A 15,914-nucleotide genomic window follows, 5' to 3' on the forward strand; every position below is an offset into this window, starting at 1 on the left:
ATTCATTACTAGATAAACCATCAATATCAAAGTCTCACAATGATCAGTACTTGGACCGCAATTTTTTGATCTTTCGCTCATTATGTATATCCAGGTTTCCATCTACGCTGATGTCACCAAATTATATGTGAATTTCTTTATTAACCAACATGTTCTTCAACACGATCTTCACGGAAAATACAAATGGTCCTCAGAATAATAATTACCTCCGCTTAACATTGAAAAATTAGTTGTACTACATATCGGAAAAAATAACCTACTACTACCGTACTTCATTAATGGACATCTTATTATCTTAGTAATCGTTTACAAAGATTATGGAGTGAAAATTAACAGTGACTTAAATTGGTCTGATTACATAGCGTTTGCGTGTAAACATGATCTTATCCGTAAATGTTTTACACGTATATCTCTAACCTCTGTTAGTAAACTTTACTCAATATACGTCAGACCTATTCCTGAGTGTGATGAGCCAGTGTATTAGTCCAGACCACAGTCGTGATAAAATCTTACTTGAAAACGTTCAGCGTAAAGCTACAAGACCTGCATTCGGTCGTGTAAAATCTCATTATGAAGATTAACTGTCTGAAAATATTAACTTTATACTAAAATAAAAGATTAAGAGGTTACTATTACAAATTATAGAGGGAAGAGATGACAGAAAGGTCCACGATAAACTTTCGTCCAAACTGTTTCACAATTTTGTTTGATATACTTTATTGTAGCTTTATAATTTTTATTAGTTTTATAATGATATTTTGCTTTGTTTTAGATGTAATAGGAGCTAATTCCTCTGCCCTTATTTGTTTTATAGTAATAATAGTTTATCCGTATAATATAGTCACAATTTGTAGGTCTTGATTTGAAATTCACGTTTTGTTCTGACGATTTATCTATAAAGATCTCATTAAAAAGAATATATAAGTTTTTACTAAGACGAGAAAAATAACTAAAGGACATTGTACTATATTTTTTTATGATAGAAATACTTCAGTTTCTTATTTATTTCATATCAAGCCCTCTGCGTATTTTAAATATCGAAAAAATCGACTCTTCTTCTTCAAGTGCCATCTTCGCGGCGGAGGTCGGCAATCATCATAGCTATTCGGACTTATGAGACGGCTGCTCTGAAAAGTTCACTTGATGTACATCCGTACCACTCTCTCAGGTTGCGCAGCCATGACATTCTACGCCTACCTATGCTTCTCTTTCCTTGGATCTTTCCCTGCATAATCAGTTGGAGCAAGGTGTATTTCTCTTCACGTGTAATATGTCCGAGATATTCGACTAAAAAAAAATCGACTAAACTAAGACAATTACACTAATTACAAAGCAGACAGGTATTTAACATCCAAGTAAACATTATGCTAACTTGTGATCACACCAATAGCACTAGATTGTAGCGAATATGTGTGGAATCGATATAAAAAAATGGTACTAATTTAATCTTCTGAGCTGCGAAGTAATAAAACGTCAAATTAACTGGCTCTACTCTCTCACCTGTCAATAGTGTACTGAAAATTAATAGAGCGCCAGTCAAAAACAGCAGATGTATGGCAAATAAATGCTGTGTAGGAATAACGCTTGTTAGAGAGATATATGATATAAATCTATAGGTTTGTGAGGCTTTACCAGATCAACAGAAGCCTAACTTCTTTACAAACTTCAAAATTATACTGTTAGGCAGTGTTATTAGATATTCCCTTAATCTGTTTAATCTCTAATAGGATAGACAAAGACATGATGAATAATAACAAGAAACAAAACAATAAAATAATGTATGTAATATATCTGGGTCGAACGATGGACGAAATAATGAAGCTATTAAACCCAGAAATAACGAAGGAAAAGAGCAATTAGATAATTCAATAGCATATTCGGGGATCACAATATAGCAAAAAAAGTTATACACAGAATTTATAACAACATCATAAAAGAACAACAGGTTATAGAAGTGAGTCAATAAGGATAGAAATAATAAAACTCGAGAACTTATGAATGTCAGGCATACAATAATCGAAGAACAGCCAATAAACCAACTAAGAAAGTGCAGAGAATGGCAAAAGACCGTTTACCTAAACTTATACTACATTGGACACCACAAGGTAAAAGGATAAGAGAAAGACCTAGACTAAGTCAGAGAGAATTAGAGATAGAGAAAACAGACAGAGAGAAATGGAAACTGAAAATATATGGAAAAGTTTGGACAGAAACCGGTAGAGAAAATAAGAGAAAAAGCCTGCTGTGCTCTATATAAAAATATTTGGAATTTTGTTGTTATTGTGCGATCCGAAACAAATAAAATATTATTTTGTTCCGTAATTTTTGAGGACAGCACTGTTCAAACCCGTTTCTGTTCCCGCTTCTTTCGTACGTTTTTTCCGTAATTTACACGCAAGCTGATTAGACGCGAGGGCTGGAATGAGAAAAAATTTCTGAGCAAGTTGGAGGCAGCGCGTTGTTACGCGTTGGCCTTTTACAGTTTTATGGCCTCGGGGTGGAATGTTTTTACATAAATTTTTAACATATGCCGCTTCTATGTGCCGGATTAAACTTTCCTGTCCTCGTATTTTAAGAAGGTAAACGAATTTCTGAGTTTAGGGAAAGAATTGGAGAAGTTTGTAAGGCTGTGAGACAAATATTCATGATATTGTTTTGGTATATAACAAGAGATATGTAAAGGTGGATAAAAGTCAATAGTGAGTAGTAAAAATGTATTCAATAATATATTGCTACAATTAGTATACCAAGAATAGCGAAGCGAAGAAAAGGATACAAATTAAAAAGTGAACGATGATGTACAAGAACGTATAATTCACCACACTTAAAGAAGTATCCAAAATAATTTAAAATTGAGTGTATCCTAAGAAGGCCTCGAGATTTAATTTAAGAACAAGAAAAATACTACAGGGATTATCTAGAAAGGCATCACAAAAGTCACAATCATCATAAATGCAGTACTCAGTTTCTGATCTATGTTGATAACCTAAAAAACAGTTAAAAAGTTACATTAAGTAAGTAGAATAACATAGACGAATATTATTATCACCAATGTACCTTAAAATCTTTATGAGAATATTGTTAATTAGAATGTAAACTATACAATATGTATAACTGATACACAACACGATAACACATACTAAATATAAACTTTGGCTCTGTAATTTAGTATTAATAGTATCTATTTTTTCTGTAAAGTAGAGAGCAAAAGATCAATATGAATACGCCAAAACTCATGACTGAAAGACCAGAGATGGTTCGACCGCTCATATGCAGAAATATTGCAGCGCAATAAGAAGAATTATCCCGTATAATAAAACAGTTAAATACTTAATTATTTTAAAGAACATATTGTTAAAAAACTTTCATTTTAATCCATTAACAACTCTTTTGCATCTTTTTTATTTTATTAGTTTTTTGTGTCTCAACTACGAGGGTACTGACACTGGCTCGATTTTGTTACTATACACTTTACATTACACTAAGTATAATTTACCATAAAGAGAATATGTAACCAAGAAAGTAATAAAAAAAACACTAAATTTTGTAATACAAGTTCGTTTCTCGAAGAAAATCTAGTACATTCGAAACAAGTTCTAATTGGCCGAGGATCACATTTGTAAGACCTTGTATATAGTATTTTTTTGTTCTTGCTTGTATTTGACACACTGTGTAAGAATATATTCTATATGAATGCGAACGAATTATTTGTCTCCTCTACTTAAGCTAGGTAGCTAAAAGGTTTCGATAGTAGGTTGTATGTTGTATAATTTCGAGGTTGTATTCTTTCATTGGTTTTGCCAAGAGTTTTTGATTTAGGACCTGAAAAGTGGTTTTAGATCTAATGCTAGTTGATAAGATTTGATGCCTGATTTGGTTATAATGGCTTCTTTTGCAGCTGTATCAACAGTCTCATTACCTAAAATGCCAATATGTAAAGGAATCCAGATTAATGTTATGTTATTGTTCCAAAAGAAGTGAGACAGTTTGTTGTTTCATGTATGACATGAACCAATAAATTTTCGGAATATGTATTCCAGTATTCTTGGCTTAAGTTTGATTACATAAGTCTTTTAATGCTTGTATGATGGCTTATAGCTCTCCTGTATGAATAGAGGTAGATTGTGGAAGGCAGAACTTCTCAATGATACTATTTGAAAGTTGTTACAGAATATCCGACACCTGTCTCAGTTTTAGATACATCTGTGTAGAGAATCTAGTCATATGAGTTAGTGTTGACCAGTTCTAGCAAAGACTGCCTCAGAATTTGGCTGTTAGATTTATTTTTGTTATAATTATGTTATTAATCCAAAAAGAAGTTAATGATAGTATATGAGTATCTATTTTTGAAAAATCAATAGGTCTTGAAAGAGGAAGTAAAATTTGAGATAATGTGTGGTATTTATTGTAAGGCTCACAATTATAGAATTTGTAAGTATGCTTATATATAGGGTTTTTTTCGATTTGAAAACACTACGAAAGGGGAAGTTCACTTTTTTCACAGCGAAAAGTTTTGGCGGGACTGGATCCGAAAGCTCCATGACATATTTGTAATGCAGCATTCTAAATAATGTTAAGAGTCCTTAAATAAGTCTTTGATGCTGACATATATACAAAGCATCCATAATCCAGTCGAGAGTAAATGAGAGATCTGTATACCTTAACTAGGATATCATCATCAGCTTTCCAGTGATGGTTTGCTAGAGATTTCAATAGATTTATTCTAGTTTAGCAATTAGCTTTAACCTTATAATCTATCGTTTTTATGTTAGTCGACTATCAAAAATTAAACCTAGTATCTTGTGTTCATTAGCTACTGTAAGCGGATTACTATTTAATGTAATTTGAGGTAATAATATGCTACGTGTTTTCTTCGACTGAATTTGAGTAGTTTTGATTTTTCAGCAAAGAAATTAATACGGAAGCTTATAGACCAAGAAGTTAGTTCATTTACTGCTTTTTGGATTAAATTTGTAGTTGTGAATGTAGTTGTACTTGACTGGGTTGTGAATATTCTTGTAAATATCATTAGAAGGTTATTGTACAGGAGGATTTGTTTTTTTTTGAGTACATTCTTGTTTTTAAATCGTTAATAGAAATTCTCAGCGATTACATAACCGATTTGTTGATCATCGGTTACTAAATTACTTTTATGTAAAAGAGATGGAATTCTTGTGTGCGTATTTTTTCCATGTATTTGATTAATTTTCTTCCAAACTTGATAAGGGGCATTATTATAAGTTAAAGTGGAAATGTAGTTTTTCCATGAGTGTTTTTTACTTTATTTTAAGATATATCTCGCCTTCGATTCAAGTTTTTTAACACAAATAAAGTTTTTGTCCCTTTTGTTACAGTGGTACTTACGGAGAGCAGTTTTGTATTCTTTTACAACAGTCAGTTGAACAACGTTCATTCCACCAAGGTGTTAATTTTCTTGTAGAACTTATTATACTATTTTCTACGTAAATATCAGCAGCGGCGATAATGCATTTGTTAAAATTATCTACATTTCCAGAGAAGAAAATTTGTTCCATTTGCCAGTCAACTTCAGTTCTGAAACTTGCCCAGTCAGCATTCTTTTGCATTTTTAATGTGCATATGAAAAACAAAATAATACCAAAATAAGCACTTTTTGGAGTTATTAAATCAACATCAACAGTCGTTATATACTTTTAGAACTGCCTATATTTAGTTCAAGTAAAACTTGATCTTTGTAATCAAGTTCTTTGTTCCGCTGTAATCTTTTATGATCTTAGCGGAACAATACAATTAGCATAAGCCTCAAAATTATGAAATATGCAATAAAAAAGACTTCAGGCTACTGAAGTTCTTTATAACAGATCAAGACTGTTAAGTTAAACTTAATCAAAACACTAACAATATATGGTATAGTTTTTTATCTTTTTTTATTTATTTTGTTTAAATGTGGTAATTTACCTTTCATTTCGTTTAATATAAAAAATAAATAAAATATAATATAAATAAATATAAAACAGTCACAAGTGGATCACGATAATACAGAATTTGTAATTTTACCACAAAATTTTTATACAAACGTCGCGTTGTACAAATTTAAAAAAGTATTTAGGCAAATGTGTAGTAAATTGTTCTTGCATTTAATCTTTTTATTCGCAATAGTTTTTCAAGAAATATTAAGTATAATATTTATATTATGGGATAAATTTATTTTCCAGGCTTTACAATAATATCTAAAAATTGGTGGGTAGATTAAGAGCATTCACCAATTTTTAAAATATGCTTATCGAAACGTTTACATAGTTTTATGATTTGTACTTCTAATTGCTTCTTAAAATATATTTATATTTTACAGCTTGTTAAAAAAATATCCAAATTTTTTAGACACGACAAAAATTACCTTGTTTTAATTTTTCACACACCACAAAGGTCACCTTGTTTATGTAGTTTGCTGCTATCATTTTGATATTGGTATGCAAAATTGGAAAAAATGTTTTCAAAAATTTATTAACAATTTTTGATTTCAAATTAAAATCAAAATACGTTGAAAACTGATTATTCGATTTTATATTTTTAATCGTTTTTTTTTTAATTGGTTTAATATTTGGATTTTTTTTAATACGATCAATTTATTTAATTTGTAACAAAAATTTTACACTAAGTATACGTAATTATACACTTTTATGGTATATTTTTAGCAATATCTGTAATATGTTTTATTTATAGGAATTACATCGCCTTGCATTCAATTTTGTAATATATTCCGTGAAATTTTCCTTCGTAAATCACTCCTTGCATTCCAGCTGAACCTATTCGGCTGAAACATACTCGAAAGACTGTCTAATATTAAATTGGCGGATCCCTTATTTCCACTTTAGATACACAGTTAAAATAGTATTCATAAAGTTTCTGGTTACCAGATCTTAATTTATGATTAAAAAGAATCCTTTCCTAAAGAACTAACAAGATCACAAAATTGAGTCCGTTCATAGGGGTGTTGATAAGGGTTCTAAACTGTAGGAGATTATATACCTATACAGTTTAATGCGAATAAAAAAACATAAAAGGTTCACACAATGTTTGATTAATTTTCCTCATATTTTGCTCAGATGTATATTTGTTGTTTGTCTGGGCCACATTCTCATTCTTCGCTTTTAGTCTATTTGATTTTCATTTCTTTTTTAGTCAAATTTTAATCTATGTTCTTGTTTTTTAACTTTACTTAAGATTTAATTTTTTTTAAACAGTTCCTGCATCAAAATTTTCACAACGTATGCTTTTTTAAAACGTAGTGAATTTTTGTTTGTTACTATAATTACTGTTATATATCTTATCATTTGTGTTATAGCAAAAAGTGTCCAATATTGCTTAGCACATCTTTTCTAGCACACTTGAAAGCCTAAAATATAGAATAGAATTTTAGTCAATATACAAAAAAGTCAAAGGAATAGTGACAATTATTGCATACATACATATAAAATTTAAGAAAGGTTTTTGCGAATTCAAACATTACAAACAGATATTTATTAATAACAAGTTAAGAAACAACAAATACACTAAATAAAAATATGAAAACATGAAATATCGTCATAATAGGCAAATACCCTGACCAAACTATGACTATTGTGTTAAAGCTCTATTTAGGTACTCTATTTTTAAATAGAAACAATGTTTTAAAAAATGTGATTTGATTTTAAGCTTAAACTATAATAAGTGAAGACTTTTAACTTCATCTGGCAAAAAGTTATACAAACCAACATCAGTCAAATGTTTTATGCTCTGTCAATCTAAAATCTAAATCTCTAATCGTGATCATGGAAGTTGAAGTTTACGTTAAACTTACCTTTGTTGACATAAATTTTAATCAGCGTCTCATATACATCGAGTGAAGGGAGTAGCATAATACCTAAATAAAAAAAAAAGGTTTACAGTGTCCCCTATACTCTGCTCTTGCAAGTATCCTCACTACTCCTTTTTGTAGTTTAAAAATTCGATCTGCGTGACACGAGTTACCCCAAAGAGTTATTTAGTACTGTAAATGGCTATGTAATAGTTTAAAGTAGCACATTCTAAGGGTACTTTTAGGAATCATATAAACTAAGTTGCGTATTAAAAATATACTTGTAGCAAGTCTAGAACTTAAGTTATCTGTATGATCACTCCAATTCAAATTATCATCTAGAAAGATTCCTAATAGTTTAGCACTATTTCTTGAAATATACTTCCAATCGAAACTAAAAATTAAATTCTGATTTCTGGTTTTATTTAGCATAAACCCATAATGTAAAAATCAGGTTTTTACTTTATGTATCACTATCTACTTTAATTTATTTTATAATTATGCCTATTAATATCGGTATTAATGAGAGTTGTAAAGTATAGTGAAATAAATCGTTTAGATAAATAACAAATAAAGTAGTTTCTAATATCGAACCTTGAGGCATCCCATATTCGACAGTATTAACTCAGAATAGCAGTTATTAAAAAAACTAATTGTTTTCTATTTGTTAAGTATGATCTGAACAAAATAGGAGTGTTTCTCCTATTACAACAGTAATTCATGCGAAACACAGTCAAAAGCTTTGGATAAGTCACACAATGTCAAAGATACAAAATGATTTTTCTAAAAGCTGTCAACTATATCTCTCACAATTTTCTGTATAGCTAGTGTACTTCTATATTTTTTTTCTAAAGCCATGGGAATGAGAATGATTAAGATGGGACGATTATTTCCAATTTCATCTAGCTCCATTTTTGGACACTATATTGAAAGAAAGAAAGAACGTTTCTTTTTAAGATTATAGCTTCTTAGTCACGTGAACTTGATTCTAATGCTCTGTTGTTTGATTAAGAGTACCAATATAGTGTTTTTATTTGTAGTTCTGCAAAACTAATCAAATTGTTCAAATGCAAATTTTTGCGTATGTAGAAAATTTCATAGTTTTTTCATTCAATTTCAAATAGTTTTGTAATTTTAGATATCATATCACTATAATATCATAGATTCTATTAATAATTCCTGTGTATATTTAAACACATACCTACAAAACACAATTGTTCATAATAATGAGGGTTAAGTTGTCGTCAGGACAGTATATTATTCTCATTGAGCGGAGAAATTTAATTATAATTTTTTCCTAGACAATTTAGTAGTTTGAAAATAAGACCAGTTTTCATTTAAAGAGGATATGTAGTATAGATTTTGTTAGAAACGTCTTTGTTTTATTGAAATTGGTTTATAAAAAAAATAGCAGTTGTCTTGTAACCAAAATTTTTAACCACAAACTTTATAGAACACACAGAACAATAAGAATCACGCCTGAAAAAAAAGGAAAAAGTAAGTCGGTTATGTATTGAGCAAATAAACTTTTTTTTATAATTGCTTCATTATTGATTAAAAGTTTAAAAAGATTATAATCAAATGTTATATGAAAACAAAAATTAAAGATATTTAAATATGTCTATTGCAGATAATTCCCTAACCAAAATAACTTTCCGAATACTAAATTTTGCAATAATACCTGCAAAATGTATGCATGGTTAAGATATGATTTTATTCTCGTGGTAAGAAGTCAAGTTGCCAAAAATTGCAGTGATTTTTAACTAATAAGTCTTATATCACAAGTCATAAAGCTATAATTTTTCAATTTGGTATCAGAAAAGGACTAAAATCCCGAGAAGCACTTTTAGTTTCACTATATTAATACAAAATTGTTACATCACAGACATACATCTACATGTTATTTGTTGACAGCGACAAACCTAGACATTCAGATTCTAATAAGGAAAGTCCAAGATAGGCAACAATTTGCAAAGGTCATCGCCAACATTCGTATGAACAAGGCACCTAAAAAAAAGAAATACAGGAGAAAAGGAAGTAAGATAGGTTTTAACAGAAAATAATCAGGATACAGAGACTAAAACAACAAATCAATGGTCTGTCTCCCTCTATATAACATACATAGCCTATTTACTACTAATAACAACGAATAAACAATGTAATGCCCTTTGACAATGCCGTTGTGTTTGTTTTTTAACCCAACATATTCGTTACTTCCTGCCCTTTTCAACGAGCCCTCTGACGTCACGATCCGTCGAGCCGTTTTACCCCCACCACAAAAAGAGACAAAACTCACCAGAATGAACTTTAGAACTTCTCGAAAACTATCTGAAAATCTGGGAAAAATGGGCTGCTTTGTCTGTCTCTAACACTCTATCTCTAACTCTATCCGACGAGCCGTTTTACCCCCACCACAAAAAGAGACAAAACTCACCAAAATGAACCTTAGAACTTCTCGAAAACTATCTGAAAATCTGGGAAAAATGGCTGCTTTGTCTGTCTCTAACACATGGTTATTATGGAGACTTGATGACTTTTTTCCGCAGATCTGGGGTAATTTGACATAAAAATTTTTTTTTGCGCAAGAACATACATAGCCTATTTACCATTCTCTAACTGTACTAATTCCAGCGTAACAGTATCCTGAGCAAATGAAATATTTTCATTCGTTAACCATTCTTTTATGTTATGTACTGTGCAGAAATTGTTGGGTTGCTTATTTAAAATTTCCGAATAGGATAGGGGATTATTCAAAACTATAATAGATGGTATCGATTCTTTAGTATTAGTATCGATATATTTTTGGAATTTATACTCTTATCCGGCAAAATCTGCCAAATTTATTCTACATTTAGCAAAAATCCACGTTTTGTTTAAATAAACAAATAATGCATGTTCTTTTTTAAAATTATTATAGTTACTATAGTTTCTTAGCTATTGGTTCCACTTTGAACCTATTTATTTTGTTTAACATCATATACATGGTCTTTCATTTCACGCACTTTATATATTATGTCTTGAATTTTAAACTAACAACCAAAAGATCTTCAGTTTTAGGATGTATTATAGGTTTATATTGTGCAACATCTACTTTACTATTTAGACGGGAGTATTTAAAAAAAAAACGGGTGTGGCAGTCCCAATGGCAGTCCCAGTCCCATTTAATAGGTATACATAACTTACTTACATATATGTTTAATTTACCATGATAATAATATTAATATAAATTTAATTAAAATAAAATATTCACAAGTATTTAAAAATGACAATATACGTATCTTACTTACGCATATGTTTAATTTACCATGATAACAATATTAATAAAAAACAATATTGTTTGGTGATACAACTGTCAATTTATCTGACAACAATAAATATAACATTTAATTGTTGTTTGTTGTGTATATAAGTACACATTTGAACTTTCTTGAGATATTTATAAGTTTTAATTTATAATTTAACATGCCTAACAAGGCTTGTTACTCCCGTGCAAATTTCCAAAGTCTAACGCGCGTCTAGAAGTATAACTTCAAAAACCAACAACTCGGATTATGTTGTAAATTTTCATTTTATTTTAAAATTTAGCATTTTTGCGTATATTACATGTATTTAATAAAATTAACGTGGGGTTTTTAAATATTACAAAAATAAAAAAGGAAATTGATATTGGGATTCGAACTCACATACACCAGCGTATGAACCAAACACGTAAAATATTTGACAATTAGACATGACACAAACGTATTTCAAAATTGACAGTTCTCATTCATACAGTGATTTATTGAGATTATTATTTTGAAATACGAAAGTCTAAAATAATTATAAACATTTAATAAATAATACAAAACCTATCACATAAATAATATTATTAATAAATATTATACTATATATATATAATATATATATATATATATTATATATATATACATATATAATATATATATATATATATATATATATATATATATATATTATATATATATATAATATTGTATATATAATATATAATATTAAATATATAAACAAAAGGAAATCCAAAGGATTCACTCCCGTACAAATTTCCAACGTGGAGCGCGCGTATAGAAGTATAACTTCAAAAATTATTACGTATATTAACAGCATACTGTTGACAAAATTCAAAAATAAAAATGGTACAAACCTTCAGAGCATCACTCGTATCAAAACGGATATTTTTGCAGTGTACTTGAAGTGACTAATTTGATCATATATCACTTTACTAGAGCAATTTTAGAATGCCGGGCCAGGAATAACGTTATAGCATACTCTTTGACGTTATTTATTGGCAATTGTTTTCAGCACTAGAGGAACACACCACAATTTTTGTAGAACTGGAATATATATACGTCCCCCAGATATCAATGTGACGTATATCGTGAAATCGTGCTAACACTTCTTGATAATTTATGTGCTGCTATTATCAGTATTTCAGTATTTTTTTTGTGAGGATAAAACTGTTGTATCAATGTTAATAAATTCATTTTTGTTTCAGATTTAATGATTGATATCAATAAGTGATTTGGTAAGTACCGTTGTTATGTTTTTACAAATAATATTTAAAATTTAATTAGGGAATTGCGATATTTGTAAATTAAAAAAATAAAGGAAATAATAAAAATGTATCAGATAATTCGCAGACGAAATGCTAAATAAGTATACTGGAGATTTCAATAGATCCTAGATATGTAAACGGCTGGAACGATGAGCACAGTGTACACTGGAAACAGACATTAACAGTCATTAAAGAAACAGAAATAAATAAAAATTAAAGAAGCAGCCTTCATCTTAATTAATGAAGAAAAATGTATAGCAAACCCATTAACAGAATGTTATTACCACCAATAACTAGAACATACCAACATGGTTTTTCCAATTTTTAACTAAAAACATGGGTATTTACCTAGCAGATCAAGGCCAAAAAAGACACCTGTCAAATTGGTATAATATAGCGCCAATTAATAAATATTAATTGGTTAAATTACCCTCCTCAATTTTAAAATAATCTTTTTTAAAAACGGTTATCGAAATGTAAATGAAAATCTTAAAACCAAAGCAAAATGTAATTTTTATTACAATCTTTCAATTTTGATTTAAAAGAAAGGTAGTAAGAAGAATTTTAGAAACTAGAGACCTATAAAGAATAAGCTGGCTTCAGAAGTGAATTCACTACCCTGGAATAGATCCATACGTTTAAAGAACTAATAAGTAGAGCTAAAGAATATGAAATACAGCCTTAATTAACCAGCCATTAAAAATGGAGATGCAATATCACCACTGCAACTCTAAAAAATAGATATAGCAAATTGAACTGCCAGAACAAAGGCCTATCTATTGATGAGAATATCTCAGCCGTTTGCAAAGATTTGCAGACGACATCGTTCCCCTTGATAATAATCCTGCAGAACTACAAACACTGAAAAGCGACCTAAATGCAGCTAGTAATAAAGTTGGCCTATGTGTTAGGTATAAAAAAGAGAGATCAAAAATTATAGAATGGATTAGACAGAAAACCAAGGTCACTGACAAAACTAAGAATTTCAAGAGAATTCAATCTTCAAATCACCAATATGTGGGACATTTAGTAAGACGAACTGACAATGGATGGTCCACTAGAATTACATTGCAGTATAGAAGAGACGTCAGGAGACCAAGTAGAAGTCCAAATTTAAGATAATACTAGGACATAAGGAATAAAGCCGGTACATCATGGCATAGAAAAGCGAATATTAGACCATCGTGAGCAGAAATGAAGAACGAATATGTAAGTGAGGCTACATCTTACTTTATATAATACGCTGAAAATAATAATGATATGAGTGATTATGTCGATTTTCATTACAACGAGCTTTCGACTTCCATTCTGAAGTCTTCATCAGCGCTTCTGGGATTTCATCTACTAAGCCACTGGATCTAGTCACTATACCGATTACTGATCACTGGAAGGTCCATTGATACCGTCTATGGTGACATGGTTCACTAACGTGGCGTTTGGGTGGGAGTCGGAGAGAAGATTCTTGATAGCGGGAATTGGATTGGTAGACAAAGCGGACGACGTTTTCCTTAGGAGAGATATCCATGGCAACCCGGTGCCTTCATTTCTTTTATTGAGAGAATTCGACAGTTTTTCGATTTCTATAGTTTCTCTGGTTTATAGCAACGAATAGGGTTCTCAGAGTTTTCAAAATCAAATTTTTGAACTGTATGGAGACGATATTGTCTTATTGCTAAAATTGCATCGAAACTGAGAACAGAAATGGAATGTTCATAGATCCTATTTTTGATTCTACGATTGGTTTGGCCTATGTAAGAGAGTGAGCAGTCTGCTCAAGAGGAATTTTATGAGTTCCGTTTTTGGGATTTGTTATCTTTAACAAATCGGACAAACGATAAAAGCTTTTGTTGAGGGGTAACATTGTTTGATAACTCTTGTTCCGTATAATTTAATTAAATATATTAATTTAATATATTATCACATATTTTATTATTGAAACCAAGTGAACAAATTATATATTTAAGAGTATTATATATATATATATATATATATATATATATATATATATATAAGTGTTATAAGATTACTGCATCATAATATATCTAGAAATAAACAACCTAGATACTCATTTTTAGCAAAGCAATTTATATATCTCTAACTCTGTTACTACATCTAATGATCCAAGGCCTCTGCGGAATCTATATTGTTTACTAAGCAAAATAGACTTAGGTTTAGAATACAATTACGGACAAAAAAATGACTTATAATTGTAATGCTTGGGATTATATGTTATATGTTAATACATTTAGTATATTTGTTTTGTACACTTAGTTATATAAATCCAAACAAATAATAATCCATTCACCTTTATTTGTTCCATTTGTTGATTTTTCTATTTAACGAAATAAGAATCCAGTGACAAAACTCGACATTTGTGTAAATTGCTTCATTTAATTAAAATACCTTTGAATTAAATAACTGAAATTTTAAATACATTTACAAAACCACTTCAAACGAAATAGAATAATAATATGGACGTAAATATTCATTTAGGGCTATTCCAATAACTCTAATGATGCTATTTGTTATTTACTCTAAAGCCCGTTGATCGGTTTGATTACAAATGAATGAAAAATAAATAATGTGTTAACATAAATGATATTTAATTGTTTATACTAAAATCCCATGTCCATTAAAAACTTATAGAACTGAGAAACAATAAAAAATAAAAAAGATCTGCAGTAAATAAAGACTTGTTTTAGAAAGTCCAAATACTCATTATATGTCTTTAGGCTCGATCAAAATCTGGCTTTCGTATTGCGATGTTTACAAATTTTTTGCATCTTTTTGCATCATCTGTCATTTTGTGATCAATTTTCACTTCTTTTCATATTGAATTTAAAATATTTCTACCAATCATTCCAGTAATCTTCTCTTCTATGGTTGGTGTAGACGTCAGCTATTTTGGTGACTTTTTTTTCACTAAGTTCTTTCTTACTTTTTTCTAAATCTATGTTGATAAGCACTACTAAAATAATGATATCTCAAAAGGCATCTGCGCCTGGGTATGTTTTTGTTAAGGTAATGACGTCCTTAGATGAATTCTCCAGGATCATTCAGTGTGTAAACGTTACATGAAATTGACATTTTTGACCTCTTTTGGCACTGGAATAAACTTTCTCATTTTTTATTTGTCGGTCCATGACTGTAGCTTCTCACAATATTGTCAACTGCATTATGCTTTATTATATATACAAGCTATACGTCCCGAAAGCAGCTGAAGTTGTTTTTACTTGAAGATCCTTTTTCTGAGACGGGATCATCCCATTCTGGGTTTAGTTTTACAGTTTCTGGTGCTGTTTTCACTACTTTTATCCATTCTTCTCTCTCTTTGATTGTCTATTTTATATATCCAATTTCCGTACTTCCTAAGTCTTCTTCCATTTTGGTAAAAGTCTTTACGGATTTCTCTTCTCTCTTCTCATTTCGTGTCCATACCATCTAATTCTTTATGCTTTTATTGCACTAACTATGTGCTTTTGACTCATACATTCTTGTATTTTGTGATTCGTCCATTGTCTTGCAATC

At 29.9% G+C, this 15,914-nt stretch overlaps 1 protein-coding gene across 2 annotated transcripts in view; it reads left to right on the forward strand.

Annotated features, from left to right (window-relative positions):
• LOC140439164 (1-phosphatidylinositol 4,5-bisphosphate phosphodiesterase epsilon-1-like) overlaps positions 1–15,914 on the forward strand; it is a 579,894-nt gene that overhangs the window by 188,279 nt on the left and 375,701 nt on the right. For both annotated transcript variants that reach the window (XM_072528894.1, XM_072528893.1), the window contains exon 5: positions 12,327–12,356. The gene's annotated coding sequence lies outside the window, so the exon portion shown is untranslated. The remainder of the gene's footprint in view (positions 1–12,326; positions 12,357–15,914) is intronic.

This window comes from Diabrotica undecimpunctata, chromosome 4 (genome assembly GCF_040954645.1).
Source record: "Diabrotica undecimpunctata isolate CICGRU chromosome 4, icDiaUnde3, whole genome shotgun sequence".
Lineage (NCBI taxonomy): Eukaryota > Metazoa > Arthropoda > Insecta > Coleoptera > Chrysomelidae > Diabrotica > Diabrotica undecimpunctata.